We start from the raw sequence: 18,810 nt of genomic DNA on the forward strand, positions 1-18,810 counted from the left end.
TTACAAACAAAACAGCCTCTGTTTATTCACATTTTATTCCCTTACAGACAACTCTTTTTATTCACGTTTCATTTCGTTACAGACAACTCTCTTTATTCACATTTTATTCCCTTACAAACAGCCCCTCTCTGTCCACGTTTTTTGTTTCTTATATCCGTTTGTTCTTAAAACCTTCTTCCTGCACTTACTTCCCCGCAAGCTAAGTCATTCTAACTAGAGTTCTTTGCTCGCTCTCTCTCTCTCTCTCTCTCTCTCTCTCTCTCTCTCTCTCTCTCTCTCTTTGTCGTGACCCTTCTATACCCATAAACTTCGATACTAGTCCTTTTTTTCCTTATATGGTCTTGTTAGTTCCTTCCTATCAAACCCACGTATGCTAATTAAGTTTACAGCCAAATTCTAACCCTTTCCTCTTCGTATTAATCTTGTATATATCCCAACTTCTGCCTAAGCCATATTATTTCATATATGAATGAGTATACCGCTAGCCACACCTAACCACTACTCCATCAACTTGCTCTTCCGTTTTTTATGTACTAACATAATCTAGCAAAAAATTTATCTGTGCTTATATCCCTCCCAGCTATGCTTATCAATATATTCTTGTGAAACCTTGGATTTCCAACACGCAAACCTCTTTCTAAACACCTATCCACAAGACTCTCTTCCTTTTCCTTTACTCAAGGAACATCACACCTACCAACAATGCAATCTCTTTCTGTGTTGCTTGCATGTTCTCGAAGCTTTATACTACGAAAATACAGTTCGTCAAAGTATAGTTCACGCCTGTGAGTTACTCTGACCTGATCGCAGTGTTTGTACCGTTTTGTAACGATTCGCAGAAAACATAGTAATTTAGAACTGCTGCTTTTCCGGCCACACACACTAATGAGATTTCGTGTATTCGCGTAAAATATGTTCTTGGTGACATATGCTTTTATAAATATATATATATATATATATATATATATATATATATATATATATATAGATATATATATAATTTTGTATATGTAATGTAACGTATAAATAGTTATGCAGTTAATAATAAATTATAAGGTTAATATCTTCCAGATCATTTTCTAGAGTTGCATTATTGGATATTTCTTTACTGTGTCATTTCGCGTTTTTGCATTCGCACCAAAGTTCTTTCTTTAATCTTTATCTTAGAGGAAATTAATCTTTATTGTTATTTTTCATTGTGTTAAAGAACTCACGAGCTTCTTTTTGTGTCAGGCTACTGTATATAACATTTGATTTTATCTTTGTTATTCACGTATTTAAATGATAACGCTGATAGTGAAAACATTTCTTTACTGTGGAAATGTTAAGGCTAAATCTCATCGTCCTTTATTTAAACATGAAAGTGTAGATTGCCCAGGATAATGCAAGAAAAAAATGAGTGAAATACAATTTCGTGTTTTAAGAGTGCTGCTACCTCCTATCAATAGTTTAAAAACAAAAATGTTACTCGGATAATATAGTGTAGAGCACGATAAACCTTTAACTCTCCTACCGCGCTGTGTTGAAATTGCATTTCCTTTTCACCAGATAGAAAAAGGCAGATAATATAATGCCAAATTACCGTCGAAGTTTATTTTGTTGCACCAAATCGTCGGCGGGAGATTCGCTGTGACCTTTCGCTGTCAGTAATCGCTCGATGCATTATTGTCGCCTGTGGCGGTGTTTAGTGTCACTCGGCTTCCTCGCTCATGATTTATCGCGCTTTCACTGACAGCTAAATCATGGCCTCGGTATCTCGTTGTTTCCTTAATATCCGTCTAACTGATGGTGGTGCGAATTATCCTCGAAAAACTTTGCCTGCCGTGGAAATAAATAAAGGCTGATAAAGACAATCATCTCTCTCCGTTTTTCGTTTAATCGCGCGAACAAGTTCGGAGGGCTTTGCAAGTTATATCAGTTTTCGTGCATTGTCGCGAGAATAATGTGGTTTCTTGTTTCATGTATTGACCTGCGACGAGTAATGGCGAAGATGTGCGTCAATATATTTTTTTAAGGACTTTTTATTTTAGGTATACGCACAATGCCAGTTACAGCTATACACAAACTTCTCCTGACTTAGAATAATGCAGTTTCATATGAAAGAAATAGCAGTCAGTGTCAGACTGAAGTTCATAAATATGATAGACACCTAGAAAAGCCAGATCACTTAATATAAGATCTTGTTTGTCATTATATTCCAGCTACACGGTTGAGTCTGAAACGTATTTTTCTTTTCCGAAGCAAAATTTTAATTACTAGGGAGACTTAAATGCTGAAGATCGCCCCCCCCCAAAAAAAAAAAAATTATATATATATATATATATATATATAATATATATAATATATATATAGTATTATATATAGTATAATATAAATATAATATATATATATTATATTATTATTAATTAAATATATATATATATATAGATATTATATATATATAGTATGTATAGTATATATATACATATTATATTAATATTATCTATATATATATATATATATATGTATATATATATATATACAAATGAGTCCTTTGGAATTGTTAATGTTCTTGTTGTTCCTCGAGTTCTCCAGCATTTTTGAAAAGGCGCCACGAAGAGTCAGTCGAGACGATTAGGAAGCGGAACATAATCTGCCATAGTGAAAGACATACGCAAGACCTCTCCTTTGGTTCCTGAGAAAAGTGTTTGAATCCATTGTGCACCAAAGTGACATGTAACTGTTATTTTTTCTCACTGAAGTTCATTTCTGCCTTCACAAGGTTCTTAGAGAAGATGTTATTATTCATAGAGCTGTAATTCTTCATAGAGCTGCAACTCTTCCAGTGACGTTTTTGCCAAAAAAAAACAGGGTTCGTTTCACCACTTTATGCGTCCTCTGCCTTCGTCATCTCTATTTTCCTTAGATTTGTGTGAAGTTCCATCTCTTTAGATAAAGGAACATTTCTATTTGACAAGCTTTGTAAATCTTGTGGCAGATTAACGCATCATCATCTGCACATTCTAAGTCGCTGAACTTTCTATCTTTACTCTAATCTCAACTTTCTTTTCGTTTTCAACCTCTTTTTCAGTGTAAAATCCACGAGCAAGGGAAACTGCATAAATTTCCCTGTAGCTTCCCACTGTTTACAGCAAATTCATTGAACATGACCTCATCAGCATTGATTGTACATCTTTTTCATTCGGGCATAATTTCATTTACCTTATCACATTCAACAGGAATACCATAGAGAAGCGAAGCCTTCCATGATTATGTAATAAAGATAATAATTGTCATTATGCAGTGGAAAAAGCCCTCCAGTGGAGTCTTTGCAAGAAATATTACATAGCATGTTGTACGAACGCCAACTCTAGGACTGCAGTATCGGGATGGCACGATGGTATACGAAACCAAGAACAAATTATAACCCCCGTGATGTCGAAGTCCTGCTAGACTTCAGAGTGGAGGAGAATGTGAGAGAAATAGAAAAGTACCAAGACCTCCGGATTAAGCTGAAAATGCCATTGGATATGCTTACGGGGACAGTACCTCCAATCATCAGACCACAGGACACTATACTAAAATCCCGGATGAGAAACCTAGATCAAGTGGAAGCCAAAGTAACCCCAGGCCTCTTGCAGAAGAGCGGGTTATTTGATACAGCTTATAAAAAAAAAGTAATGGACTCTTAAAGGAGGAGGAAACAACCTAAACCCCAAACTATAAATCACTAGTTTGGATAGAGTATAACGGAAAATTAAGTTATCATGACTGTTATTTTCGGTGTGCATTCCCTCTAATGTAACAGATCAAAAGACCACTGACTTGATGTGCACGCTTCCGTGAAATAGGCTGCCCAAATGTGAAAAGCAGAGGAGGCAAGCAAAGATAACATGAGCTAAGTAAAGATTGTTAAAAATGCTAACAAATAAAGAAAGAACTTAGTCACTGTTAGAGAATTAAAGAAACACGAATAATGAAAAGAAAAAGAGGAATATGCCTGCCTGAGTGTATACCGCCAAAGGAGAATGATCTGTATCCTAAAAAAAAAAAAAAAAAAAAGTGACTAGACTTCCAACTGAAGAGGAATTTTGGTTATTTGCTAGTTAGGCTCTCACCAACCATGCTATTCATTAGCTTTCTCCCCTTTTTTATGTAAACACCGCCTGATCCTCCTATTTTAACTTTTTCTGATCCTGTGTCCCCACCCTATATTTTCTACCTTGAGATTTAGAGGATTCTGCCCAAATCGCATGGCAGTCAAGTTCCTGTAAGAGGATGTAGACAACCATTTTCGTTTTTCTCGTTTTTTTTACCACCCAGCTGTTAACTCCTGCAATTATCGTACCTCAGAGAGAAGCTTCTGCACTAGTATTTTGAATTACCTCCCTGTTCGTATACGCGCATTGTTGCTAAAGTATTTGAGATTTTACTCAAGTCTGCAGGACCGTAGACAACCCTAAAGTATTTGATAGAAAATCGAATGCTTTATATATGTAGCCATTATCTGGGAGGCACTAATAACTTCCCTATTTTTGGTGGAGTCCCTGAGGAACTGTTCTGCCTCCTGCTTCTTTCTTCACTTTATTGACATCCTTGTCCAGTGCATCGCTGTTCTTACTATTGAGTTCATTGCTTTTACCCCCATTTGCCTTCGCCATTTACCTTCTGACCATCCTGTGTTCACACTACATCTTGAATTGCCCTTTCTTTGCTTATCAGTTGTGATCCTGAGAATACATGGTTTTTTTTCTGTAACTAATCTCCCAGTCATCTCTTTTATTCTTCTTGGCAGTTGTACAATGCCTCTCTGTTGAGCAATCATCTTTGGTGTTCAGATTGCTCAAAACCTTTGGGGAGGTCATCGTTCAAATGACCAAATCTTCCTGTGAATAATTCGGGTTTTTTTATGATATCCAAAGTAGTTTTTGTCAGTATTACTTAATATTTTAGCCTGCCCTCACAGTTTGAAATATTAAGGGCCATCTCCTCCGTATGTATACTCAAAATTAAATGGCATTAATTCGTTTATTCGTCTCGTTATGCCTATTCACTGGATCCGGCGCTCTTTTGGGCCTGTGAAAACTCTCTGCTCCTGTTAGCCTCAGAGGACCTTATGACACCCTGAGAATAATACCTCCTCCTACGTCTGCCTTTAGGATTTTATGCTTCTTTCTACCCCTGTAGCCAAACTTTGGAAGTCTCCCCCTCTTTTGGGTTCCCTTGATTCCGTTATTATTCGTCTTTCATGAAGTGAAACTTTCTTTTTTTTTGGTAAAGGAACACACTTGTTTCCTTTCCCCCCTTATTCTCGGTTTCAGAAAGTCATTATTACATCGGACTATTAAGTTCCTAGTACCATTGATTTTCGCATAAAAAAACTGTTTGTTTTTGCACCATTTACCAGCTGCAGTAAATGCTCTTTTGGGTAAAAATGAGTTTTATGCTGCAGTAGAAGAAACAGTGTGAATGCGATCCTTGCCAGCTGTGCTTCTTGGCGTTCGATCATCATGGCCCGAGTTGGAATATCGGGATTCATTTTGGTTGATATGAGATCATCACGGCTGTGGGTTGAATCTTCGGGCCATTGATTAGAAGGGGCTGCTGTTGCTTGAGGGAGTTTGATGCTCCCCATCGCATGGCATCCTAAGGTTCTTCCGGATAGACCATATCATCTGATTACCATTCATGACATTTATTATTATTATTATTATGGACAATCAAAAGCCACAGTAGTGTTAAAATATATTATTGTACAATGGTAAAAAATACAAGGAGAGACTTTCGGATACTGCTCCGTATCCCTCTTCGGTCCTACTGACGGTCAAACAATGGAGGGAGCGTTACAACAGTGAAAAAAAAAAAAAAAATATATATATATAAACAACTGGTTCAAGGCGGATGGATCTAAGTGTTGGTCAGGTAATCCCCGTTCGGTTGTTTCTGTTGGCGAGACGGCTGGAACGGCGAAGTGGTCGTTCAGGTGATTCTAGCTGAGCAGACACTCCATCGGTGCCATGACTTGAAGCTGTAGTAACCTCAGTCATCTGACTGAGGTTACTACAGCTTCAAGTCATGGCACCGATGGAGTGTCTGCTCAGCTGGAATCACCTGAACGACCACTTCGCCGTTCCAGCCGTCTCGCCAACAGAAACAACCGAACGGGGATTACCTGACCAACACTTAGATCCATCCGCCTTGAACCAGTTGTTATATATATATATTTTTTTTTTTTCACTGTTGTAACGCTCCCTCCATTGTTTGACCGTCAGTAGACCGAAGAGGGATACGGAGCAGTATCCGAAAGTCTCTCCTTGTATTTTTTACCATTGTACAATAATATATTTTAACACTACTGTGGCTTTTGATTGTCAATATTATAGCCTCGTTACGGAGGTTCCTTAGTTCGTTTATTATTATTATTATTATTATTATTATTATTATTATTATTATTATTATTATTATTATTATTATTATTATAGTAAAATGCAATGCATTACTACCCTAATGCTGTTCTCAGTGCATTTTTTATTTTTTTATCTATTTATTAATTTTTTAAGTGATATATCTTCTTTTTTTATTTCCCTTTGCCTTCTCTTGCTTCCTAATGAGCACCATATTTTTTGGAAGCTCGAATTTGAAGTCAGTGGCCCTTTTGGTGTGCTCTGTTTCATATGAATTGGGTTCATCTTCAGAATAATAATATTAATAATAACAATATTGTTTCTACGAAACAAGCTATAAAAGTACTAACTTGCATGACTCTTCGAAAGAGTAAGTGTGAAAAAGAGAAAAAGAAAAAAGTAACTACCCTTACAATACCAAAGTAAGCTCTCTCTCTCTCTCTCTCTCTCTCTCTCTCTCTCTCTCTCTCTCTCTCTCTCTCTCATAAAGCAAGACTAGGAATACTCTACATACGTATACTGCGATGTTTGCTTCATCTCCCCTTTGTAGAGAATCCCTAGTCTTGCTTTATGAGAGAGAGAGAGAGGAGAGAGAGAGAGAGGGGGGGGGGGGGGCAATTAAGGCTAAACACGAGGACGAAGGAGCATTTTTTTCCCCAGAGGAAGTGCACAGAATGGATGTCATCGTATGCGAATAAGCATAGATTTTTTCATGAACACGTGATAATGAAGTGTACATATGAGAGAGAGAGAGAGAGAGAGAGAGAGAGAGAGAGAGAGATGAGAGGGGGGGGGGGAAGGGGGAGCTTACTTTGGTATTGAAAGGGTGTTACTTTCTTCTTTTTCTCTTTTTCACACTTACTCTTTCGAAGAGTTATGCAAGTTAGTACTTTTATAGCTTGTTCCGTAGGAACAATATTGTTATCATTAAAACTATTATTCTGAAGATGAACCCAATTCATATGAAACAGAGCACACCAAAAGGGCCACTGACTTCAAATTCGAGCTTCCAAAAAATATGGCGCTCATTAGGAAGCAAGAGAAGGTAAAGGGAAATAAAAAAAAAGAAGATATATCACTTAAAAAATTAATAAATAGATAAAAATATAAAAAATGCACTGAGAACAGCATTGGGTAGTAATGCATTGTATTTTACTAAAATATAATAATAATAATAATAATAATAATAATAATAATAATAATAATAATAATAATAATAATAATAATAATGAATAATAATAATAATAATAATGTCATGAATGGTCCTCTGATAATATGTTTTATTAAAAATCAGATCCAAACTCAAAACATCTCTTATTAGTTCAAGGAAACGATTACGATAGACGTCATTGGGCGAGAGCGAACGATTTTATTACCACGATGAGCTACATGATAGCTCTGTCTATGACCCATGATCATTTAAATAACGATGCGCTTTGTCACTCTTCAATGTTTCATACTTTGTACAAATATTTTTGTGACTACTTGGGTTTTAAATTTACTTTGAAACTTTTTAACTCTAGCCATTCTGTCCACTACGGTTACATTTTCAAAAGCTCCAACTTCATATTTATCAAGTATGATTGATTGGGATTCGGTACTTTTCGTGGTATTCAAATGTCAAATTTAGGTCGTGTAAGCAGTTAAAGATCAAACAGGTGTTTAACCTCGGTCATAACTGTTAAACTATATACAAGATAGGGACTTCATTTGCAGTACAGAATAGTATAGTATAAAGCTTATATGCAGAGAGATCAAAGTCATAATTATAGATCAAAACACAAATAACCTTATTTCCAGTTTTGTGAGATTCAGGGGAATGTTCATTGTAATACATCTGCAAAGGCTAATATACGACTAATGTGACGTATGGTTTTCCGGAGCTTTAAAAGTTATTATCGTTTACTCAGTCTCAATGAATACCCAAATGAAGTTACCTGCTCCTGGGAAGGGTCCACACCTGGATATAAGTACTGTTCTGTTCGTGTTTGATTAAATAAAGTAAAAAAAAAAAAAAAAAAAAAACTTGGGACAGCAAGAAATTTGTGTAGTACTGATGAAATAATCTAGGGCAGTATACCAAGATCTACGACTCCAAAAACGAATACTCTTGAAAACTCGTTAGTTTATAATTGTAGTTCTTTTGATTAGGCCATCAGAGGGTTATTGGTGAATTCTCGTTGAAAGGCTATTATCAGGGGCGTTCCTAGACATCTTGGGGCCCGGGGGGAACAGTCCCGTTTGGTGCCCCTCTTATGGGGTGGGAGGCGAGCGAATCGATCTAAAGCAGCTGGGGGTTTCGGATTATTTTAAAGGCACTTGTAAATGCAAATTTCAGACATTTTATTTCTTAAAACTAGGTGTACATTGAATAATGGAAGATCCACTTAATCCAGTTAAACATAATGATAAATGGTAAAAATGAGGATAACAGGAATGTATTCTGATAGCGATATGATGTGGAGGGAGTTAAATGAAGCATTATTGCTGAAGGGACTCCATTATGTGAAGGGAGGTAGAACAAAGTTTTTGGGGCAGTAGAACAGAGATTGAAAACAGAAAATCTTAACGTTGAAAAACGGTGAAGGGAACTGGTAGGAAACAGAGTGGGGGAAGGGGAATTGTAAATTAAGAAAACAAAGGAAGGTAAGGACCATAGGTGAAAGTGGAGATAGGAACAGAGTGTGGGAAAGGGAAGACGAGAGTGAAGGGAGAAGTATAACAAATGAGGGAGGTAGAATAGGGAAGGTGAAAAAGGGAAGGTAGAACATAGTGAAGGGTTCAAGGGAAGGTAGAACATAGGTGATTGGAAGGGAGAACAGAAGTGAAGGGAAGGTATAATAGAGTGAAGGAAGGTAGAACAGAGTGAAGGAAGGTAGAACAGAGTGAAGGGATGGAGAACAGAGTGAAGGGAGGTAGAACAGAGTAAATGGAGGAAGAAGTTAGAACAGAGTGAAATGGAGTAGAACAGAGTGAAGGTGGTAGAAACAGAGTGAAGGGAGGTAGAACAGAGTGAAGGGAGGTAGAACAGAGTGAAGGGAAGGTAGAACAGAGTGAAGGGAGGTAGAACAGAGTGAAGGGAGGTAGAACAGAGTGAAGGGAAGGTGTATGAATCAAGTGGAAGGGAGGTAGAACAGAGTGAAGGGATGGTAGAACATAAGTAAATGGAGGAAGAAAGTTAGAACAGAGTTGAAATGGGGTGAAACTTACAGTGAAGGGATGGAGAATAGAAGGTGAAGGATCAGGTAGTAGCAGACGTGAAGGGAAGGTAGAGCAGAGTAAATGGAGGTAAAGGAAGTAGAACAGAGTAAATGGGGGTTAGAAAAGAGAATGTTAGAATGGAAGGGAACGAGTGAAGGGAAAGGTAGAAGAAACAAGAATGTGATGACAAGGGTAGAAACAGAGTAAATGGAGAAGAAGTTAGAACAGAGTGTTTATGAAAATGGGGATAGAACAGAGTGAAAGGGATGGAGTGAACCAGACAGTGAAAAGGGAAGGTAGAACAGAGTGAAGGGAGTAGAAACAGAGTGAAGGGAATGGAAGAATAACAGAGTGAAGGGAAGGTAGAACAGAGTGAAAATTGGAGGTAGAAACAGAGTGAGGAAGGTAGAACACAGAGTGAAGGGATGCCTGAAGAACAGAGTGAAGGAGGTAGACGAGAGTGAAGGGAAGGGGGGGTAGAACAGAGTGAAGAACAGAGAAATGGGTTTAGAACAGAGTGAAGGGAGCTAGAACAGAGGTATGAAGGGAAGGGAAGCAGAGTGAAATGTTAAGAAAATGAGGTAGAAACAGAGTGGAAGGAGGTAGAATAGATGAAGGGAAGGTGAATAGAGGGAAGGTTTAAGAATGAGGTGAGGGAGACAGAGTGAAGGGAGGTAGAACAGAGTGAAGGGAGGTAGAACAGAGTAAATGGAGGAAGAAGTTAGAACATAGTGAAATGGGGTAGAACAGAGTGAAGGGAAGGTAGAACAGAGTGAAGGGATGGAGAACAGAGTGAAGGGAGGTAGAACAGAGTAAATGGAGTATAATAGAGTGAAGAGAAGGTAGAACATAAGTGGAAGTAAGGGTAGAACAGCGGTAGAGGGAAGAGCAGAAATGAAGGGGTTTTAGTAGAATAGAACAGAGGTGAGGAATTGTAAAGAATCAGAGTGAAGGCAGGGTTAGAACAGAGTGAAAGGGATGTAGAACAGAGTGAAGGAAGGGGTAGAACATAAGTTAAATGAGGAAGAAGGTAGGGAGAGGAAGTGAATGTAGAACAGAGTGAAGGGAAGGTATGAAAATGGGGTAGTGAAGGGAGGTAGAATATAAGTGAAAGGGGGATAACAGAGTAATGGAGGTAGAACAGAGTGCAGGTTGAATGGAGCAAGGGAAAGGAGTGAAGGGAAGGCTAAGAAACAGAGTTAAATGGAGTAATAATTATAGTGAAGAAGGGAAGGTTAGAATAGAGTGAAGGGAGGAGTCAGAACGAGTGAAGGGAAGGGAAGGAAGAAAGATTGAAGGGAAGGTAAGAATAGAGTGAAGGGATAGGTAGAATTAAGGAGTGGAAGGGAATTGGGAAGAAGGAAGGGAGTTGAACGGGAGGTAGAATAGAGTTGAAGGGAAGGTTAGAACAGCGTTAAAATGGAGGGAAGGGAGGTAGAACAGAGAGAAGGGAAGGTAGAATAGAGTGAAGGAAGGTAGAACAGAGAGAAGGGAAGGTAGAATAGAGTGAAGGGAGGTAGAACAGAGAGAAGGGAAGGTAGAATAGAGTGAAGGGAAGGTAGAACAGAGAGAGAAGGGTAAGGTTAGAATAGAGTGAAGGGAAGGTAGAACAGAGAGAAGGAAGTAGAAGTAGAGTAAAAGAGGTAGAACAGAGTAAATGAAGGGAAGAAGTTAAAAAGTGAAGGGAGGTAGATAGAGAAGGGAGGTTAGAATAGAGTGAAGGCAAGGTAGAATAGAGAAGGGAAGGTAGAATAGAGGGAAGGGAGGTAGAACAGAGAGAAGGGAAGGTAGAATAGAGTGAAGGGAGGTAGAACAGAGAGAAGTGAAGGTAGAATAGAGTGAAGGAAGGTAGAACAGAGAGAAGGGAAGGTAGAATAGAGTGAAGGGAAGGTAGAACAGAGAGAAGGGAAGGTAGAGTAGAGTGAAGGGAGGTAGAACAGAGTAAATGGAGGAAGAAGTTAGAACAGAGTGAAATGGGTAGAATACAGTGAAGGGAAGGTAGAACAGAGTGAAGGGAGGGAGAACAGAGTGAAGGGAGGTAGAACAGAGTGAAGGGAGGTAGAACAGAGTAAATGGGGGAAGAAGTTAGAACAAAGTGAAATGGGGTAGAACAGAGTGAAGGGAAGGTAGAACAGAGTGAAGGGAGGGAGAACAGAGTGAAGGGAGGTAGAACAGAGTGAAGGGAGGTAGAACAGAGTAAATGGAGGAAGAAGTTAGAACAGAGTGAAAAAGGGTAGAACAGAGTGAAGGGAAGGTAGAATACATTTGAATGTGTATTATCTGGGCAAACGGGGCCATTATGGGGGTCCTCAGAGGATAATTAGGACCCCTATAAGCAGTAATCAATTGCCTTAGATCAGCCCTGCTCTTACCCCAATCAACGTTACCCACCCTCCTCCGATCCGTATGAGAAGTTCTATAATGGGCTCTACGATTGGGAGGGGGCCCCCTAGAGAGCCCTATTTCTTTTACATAAAATTTTTGTTCACAAAATTGGAAATTGGTGCCCTTTAGTGGGCCCCAAACTTTCGGGGCCAAAAATAAATGGGCCCATTGACCATTAGGGGCCACTGGGTTTAGCTTGCCCGGTAATAGCAGCAATGGTTAAATTTCGCATTTGGCCCCCCCCCCCTCACTTTGGGGCCCGGGGGCCATTTCAAACAGACCCCCGCCCCCCTCAAGAACGCCACTAGATATTATTATATTTAAAATAAAATGCAAATTCCAATTGCATCATCGTGAGTAGTAAAGAAAATACTTTAAACTAAGAATGAAAAGGAATATTGAAAAAAAAAAAATAAAACTGTATGAATATATCTTGGAAACTAAAGAAATGAGGGTCAGTACTTTGGGTGGCAAGGGGATAATAAATTCAAGAATTTTTACCTTTAACGAACCATATATATTGGAAAGAACAAGGCATTCGACTGTAGAGTTAAACATTCATATTTGCATAATTAATGAATAAAATGTAACGATTTCGTACTTGTCCAACAGGGATTGTTGTCCTTTGTTCAAACTTGTACGAAATGTTTTTTTTTGGTTATTGGGAATTTAATAAAGACAAAAATGTACCTTGTAAATTTTGTAAAAAAGACAAAAGTCATAAGTTGTATCATTACATTATGGAATATAAAGAATTTGATGGAATCAGAAATTATTCCATTGCAGATCTGTATGAACAAATATGTTTTATAATTAATAGTAATAAAATAACTGATTTTATTAAAAAAATGCAAGGGAAACCATATTGTATTTGAAAATAGAATAACTGTGTTATTGGGAAAGGGAAGATATAGGAACATTATACTTCCCTTTTGATGTAAATTATCAATAAAATTTTTGAATTTGAAATGTTTTTTTGGACGTCCATGCATTAAAGACCTCTGTACCTAAACTTTCGTTGGCAACCTGAGTGATTTTAACAATATGCTGTTACATTATTTAGGTAGATTATGATTGTTAATCGGAAACTTACAATTTTAGTTATTGACAAAGGTTAAAATCCTTGCGTTTGGGACCTTAATATGTTACTGAATGCCAAATTTGATTTACCTACAGCCAATGGTTGCGTGTTTCAACCTCAGAATTAAACCCGGTCGATTTCTGACACGGAATGACAAGAAGAATAATGAATGGTACTAAAAAGAAAAAAAAGGAAGAAAAAGAAAAACAGGTGAGCGCGGAGGTTCCCCCAATGCTCACCAGATGTCATCTTCATTGTCATGTCGGATATTCCTATCTCTTGTGGCCGGTGAAGAGTCCCCTTTTGTAGTTTATTGTGTGAGTGCTATATTTGCATCGTTTGGTCGCCTATTTCATCAGAATGCATTTTTGAGCGTTTATAGCAAGAGTTACTCGTGCGTGGTCTGGTTTAACTAAACCCAAATGCTTCTCTCCCGTTTATATTTAAGATCGGTCTACCTTGAGAAAAGCTCGAGTTTTGGGACATTAGCGATTACATAATTTTGTAACCCTAGTTTGCTTTTGAGGACGTGATCGGTGTCCAAGTATTGTATGCAGAGGTACAGTATTCACCTGTCTCATAACAGGAAGCTACTAATTCGTGGAAAGCTTTATCTTTATCTTCGGGGTAGACGAAGCTAGACTGATACCTATATCCTAGGCTAAGGCAGGACAGTTTTGGTCAGCCGTGTAACTTCAATCTTTCTGTAGATTCCAGTTTAAAGTTCATACTTATATGCCGACTTCGAAAGCTTGAAAGCTTTTTTTTTAGTGTGTTGAGGCAAATCTTGTTTTGTAATCGTGCTTTTTAATAATTTTCGGGTTTTCATTGATAATGAGCGTACTAGGCCTAAGCTATTACCGTATTTGGTAAATTAAAAAGGGAGATCTGGGGTACTTATCCGCGGCGGCTTAAACTATGGCAGTTGCGGTTTTCCTATGCAGTTTTACCTACTGAACAAGAATTTTAAGTAACATTTATTTGGACGACTGTAATTAACCCCCCAGGGGCCAGTACTAAACACAGCGAAATACATTGGACGGCCCCCAATCCCTAGTGGATGTCGTATCCGCGGTTACGTTCCTTGCAGTCCGTGCAGACTGCTGCTGTAGAAATACCAATAAAAAAAATTGTACAGGTCACTTGGTTAAGACTAGGATACTATCGGTTTACAAGATAAGGACTAGATTTCCAGGTATCACCAATTTCAAGCAAATTATGGTACCTATTTCTATGTAAGTGTTCCGCAGCGCTTCACGATGGTACTGACATTCACTAGGGATTGTGGTCCAATGTATTTCTCCGTGTTTAGTAGTACTGGCCCCTGGGGGTTAATTACAGTCTTCCGAATAAATATTACTTAAAGTTCTTGTTCAGGAGGTAAAACTACATAGAAAAACCGCAATTGCCATAGTCTAGGCCGCTGCGGAATAGATCTACCCAAATTATTCAAGGAAGAAACAAAGCCGCCTCACGACTACAACTTGATAGGTAGTTTAGAATAGTATTCTTTTCGGTTAGATCATCAGGTTATTGGTGTATTCTCGATGAAAGGCTATAGTAGTCGTGAGGAAGCTTTGCTTGTTTCTTTCTTCAATAATTTCCTTGAAATTGAAGTGATAACTGGAAATCTAGTCCTAGTCTTGTGAATTGATAGTAGGCATCCTAGTCTTACCCAAGTAGCCTGTACAATGTTTTTAATTTGCCAAGCAGTCTAATAGCTTAGTAGGCTTAATTGTCCAACTTCAGATACCACACTGTTTGTTAGTTAGATTTGATAGACTATAGCCTAACCAAATGCGGTAGATCTATATTACTATTCCGCGGCGGCCTAGACTACGTCAGTTGCGGTTTTTCTATGCATTTTTACTTCCTGAACAAGAATTTTAAGTAATATTTATTCAGACGACTGTAATTAACCGCCAGGGGCCAGTACTAACCAGGACGAAATATATTGGAGTCCCAATCCCTAGTGGATGTCGTATTCGTGGTTACGTTCCTTGCACTCCGTGCGAAACTATTCTTTAGAATTACTTCAAATGCACCATTAGGCCATTTATTTATTTATTTATTTTTTTTTATGCAACATATGTTTTGGCAGACTAGCCTATTTTGATACTTGTAAAGTAGCAAATTGGGTTGCTTGTATCAAATTGCCTACATTACCTATCAACTTCTAAAATTCTTTGTATCTTTTTGAACAATTTTGTATAGTAGTACCCTTTTCATTGGAAGTGAATAGTTACCTCATTAATGATATCAGGCAGCAAAGTATAGTTAATGCTACTCAAGTTTTTTAATCATAGTGTAAAGTAGTTTGGTCTACCAATAGTTTTTGTTATTGCTTTACTTTAATGTCAGTTCTCAATAGGCCTATTAGATATTTTTGCTTTGTTCGCAGCCTTTTACTATTCCTGGTGCAAAAAGCATACAAATGGAATGCAGTTTTGCTGGTTCACTGTACTTGGATATGTACCTTTCGTTACAGTTGTTATTGAATAAAGCCCGTACCCATGGGGCCAATAGTAAACAATGTTCATGTGATTTGGCTTGGTATTAAATGAAAAATGTGCTCATTGATATATTATTATAATTAATATTATATATTATATATATATATATCTATATATATATAATATAATACACACACAAGTTTGATTAATTTCCATTGCTCTGCAAACCCATTACACCCCTTTCCCTGTGTCCAGCAGTAAGTGGAAATCAGTGATAATCCAAGGTTTTTTAATATGGGGAAGTAGGAACAAGTGAATCACAAGGATGCATCTTAAAAGCTAGCAATAGAGTGACATGCTTAACTGGACCCCCCCCCCCCCCCCCCCCCCCCCCCCCCCCCCCCCCCCCCCCCCCCCAACCTAACTTTTGCTGTCATGCATTACCTTACTTGGTTGGAGACATACCCCTCCTGGGTCGTTTGCCCACTCTCAACCAAACTGGACATACTTTGCTGCTTTGTTGATCTTGCCAGTAACCCCAAAGGAAATGGGGACCCCCTAACTCGGTGTACACCACACCCCAACCTGACTTGATATAGGCCTAAGACATATCCAGACTGACCTTAAGTTGAAAATTCTATCATCATTTTTAGACTCATTGTATGTATGCTGTCTGTGTTTTTCTTTCAACTTGGATTTGATGGATGATGCCAGATGTGTGAAGGACATGCGCATGGTATGTCAGCCTCTCAGGATAGGATGCAGCTCAAGTTTTAGGTTGAGACTCCTACAGATCCCCTTCAGGCAGGGAGTTTTTTTTTTTTTTTTTTTTTTTAAGAGATCATTGGGTTCATTTCTGAGTTTAATTATCTTGGGGATATAACCACTGTTCCAACATTGAACCATTCATTGATATGGCATGTTCTTTAGAGCTCTTTTAATGTGAGAGTTATTCCAAATGCCACTGTTGCTGTTTAGTCATGGTATATGGATAAGTTTCCTTCTGCCCAGGAAATCAAGCAAGCTACATTATCCACTGTTGGCATGACAGAGGAAGTTCTATGCTAGAGGGTGCATAGACTATTCACCTTCAAGTTGATTTGTCAGTTGTGGACCAACAAATGACATGGCAGGGGAAGAAAATCTGACAAGAAGCTAAGATAGATTGTTCCCTTTTCCAGCTGCCGTAAGCAAGGATACATGAGTTTACTTCAGGACAGTTACAGGTAACCTCTTTCAGGTAGCAATCCTGTTGCTTGCCTACCCCTCCAGGATTTCTCAATCCTTTGGCCTTATTGGCTTTGGTGAAGAGGAATTAAATGCACTGTTATTCAAAGATATGATGTCCCTAGACTTAATTGTGTTTGTTTGTGAGAAGTCACCTGGAGGTTAAAGACTGGTCATTGATCTCTCCATTGAACAAGGTTTGTGCTAGACTCAATTTAGTATGATAACAACCTGTTCCGTTTTGATGCTATCAGAGAGGGTGACTACATGCTTTCATTGGTATTGAAAAAAATATATTTTTCAGATCCACATCCATCACTCTTCCAAGGAGTACCTCTTGTTTTATCTGCTAAAAGACACTACCAGTTCAGAACCCTGTTCTTTGAACTGGCAACAGCCCTAAATGTGTCCACATAAATGTTCATTTTGGTTTAGACTTGGGTCCACTCGCACTGCATTGTCTTTCAAATTGTTGTCTCCTTTGCAGCCCTATCCCTTTCCAGAGAGAGGACAAGACCTTCATCTAGGGCCCATGCTAACGTTCATGTCTCATCCCGGAACTTGAAGAAGACCACAACAAAACCACCTTCAAAAAAGTGAACACAATGTCCTCCATACTAGGGTAGTGGAAGTGTTAAGACAGATATACAATTCCATTCATGGAAACTCCTCCCTTATCCAAGAGGCCTATCACCTCAATCACTTACTCTGAGAATTCAGAGATTTTAGTTCACGAAGAGGAAGTGTACTTACCTCTTGAGAAAGAAGCAATAGAAGTAGTCCCAGATAGAGACTTGCAAAGGTTATACAATCATCGGGGGGTGGAGACCAGGATTAGATGTAAGCAACCTGAATGTATTCGTCCAAATGATGAAATTCAAAATGGAAACAATGCTTTCGATCTTGGCATCCATCTGTCAAGAGGATTGGATGGTATCAATAGATCTTCAGGACTTATTCCATGTACCAATACACCCCAATTCCAGAAAGTTCCTAACATTCATATTTTGGGATCAAATATTTCAGTTTAGGGCATCCTTCAGACAGTCAACTGCTCCTCAAATCTTCATATGTATGCTGGCTCCCTTAACAGGTTGGCTCCACCTGGTGGGGATCAACAGCATTCTACCTGGACAATTGGTTTCTTTACACCAAGTCGAAATAACAATTTGCAGAGGACCTTCGGAGAACACTTCCCCCAGCACAGGACTTTGATTATTAGTAAAATTACCAGAAGTCACAGATGACTCCTCAGGAGACAGTTTATTTAGGAGTGACTCAACTCTCATCATTTTCGGGCTTTCCCCTCCCTGAAAAGAGTGGAAATGTGTCTGAAGAAGATAGACAAGTTCCTTAACCTTTATCCTTGCATGGCCAACAGCTGTATGGCCTTCTTGGGACATTGGCCTTGTGGCAGAATCACAAGCTTAAGAAAACAAGTGGCAAAACCCTCCCCACATTAACCTAATCACTCCAGCTGCCAAACCCACCCTCAGTCACACTTTCTTCTTTACACAACAAAATACACGCAGGACAATTGACCTAAACCTGTGCAAAAAAAAAAAACACATGTACTTGCCAACTCCAGATATTCCAGGGCTATCCTGTGCTGTCCGCTGGTCGAGGTCACCGAGATACCAACAACAACAACCAAGAAACACAACAACCAAGGACTACAACCAACAGTTCAACAACCAAGGACCACAACAACAACAAAGGAACACAACCACAACTCAACAACACAGCAAACAACCAAGGAACACAACCACAACCCAACAACACAGCAACCAACCAAGGAACACAAACCACAACCCAAAACACAGCAACCAACCAAGGAACATAACCACAACCTCTCACACAACAAAACTCAACAACACAACAAAAGACCACTGCACAAACAACACAAAAAATCACAACAGCACAGGTGCAATAACTCTAAGGAAACAACACTAACTTAACAATAACCAAATAACAAATCAATAACACACAAAACTCAACTAACTCCCAGTGCCTTCAAATAACTGCTTCCGACACTACTAACTGTCACCAGCTCTCACCAAAGGCTGACTGAAAACTCACT

The 18,810-nt window shown here is 38.6% G+C and overlaps 1 protein-coding gene across 3 annotated transcripts in view; it reads left to right on the plus strand.

Moving 5' to 3' along the window:
• Window positions 1–18,810, plus strand: part of LOC135217527 (probable aminopeptidase NPEPL1) — a 143,372-nt gene that overhangs the window by 14,071 nt on the left and 110,491 nt on the right. Inside the window, exon 1 of one of the 3 annotated variants that reach the window (XM_064253495.1) lies at window positions 13,230–13,367. The exons of 1 other annotated variant lie outside the window; for it this stretch is intronic. The gene's annotated coding sequence lies outside the window, so the exon portion shown is untranslated. Of the gene's footprint in view, window positions 1–13,229; window positions 13,368–13,456; window positions 13,610–18,810 lie in introns of those variants that run through there. One more of the 3 variants, XM_064253510.1, reaches the window with a different exon arrangement.

This window comes from Macrobrachium nipponense, chromosome 19 (assembly GCF_015104395.2).
Source record: "Macrobrachium nipponense isolate FS-2020 chromosome 19, ASM1510439v2, whole genome shotgun sequence".
NCBI classification, from domain to species: Eukaryota; Metazoa; Arthropoda; class Malacostraca; order Decapoda; family Palaemonidae; genus Macrobrachium; species Macrobrachium nipponense.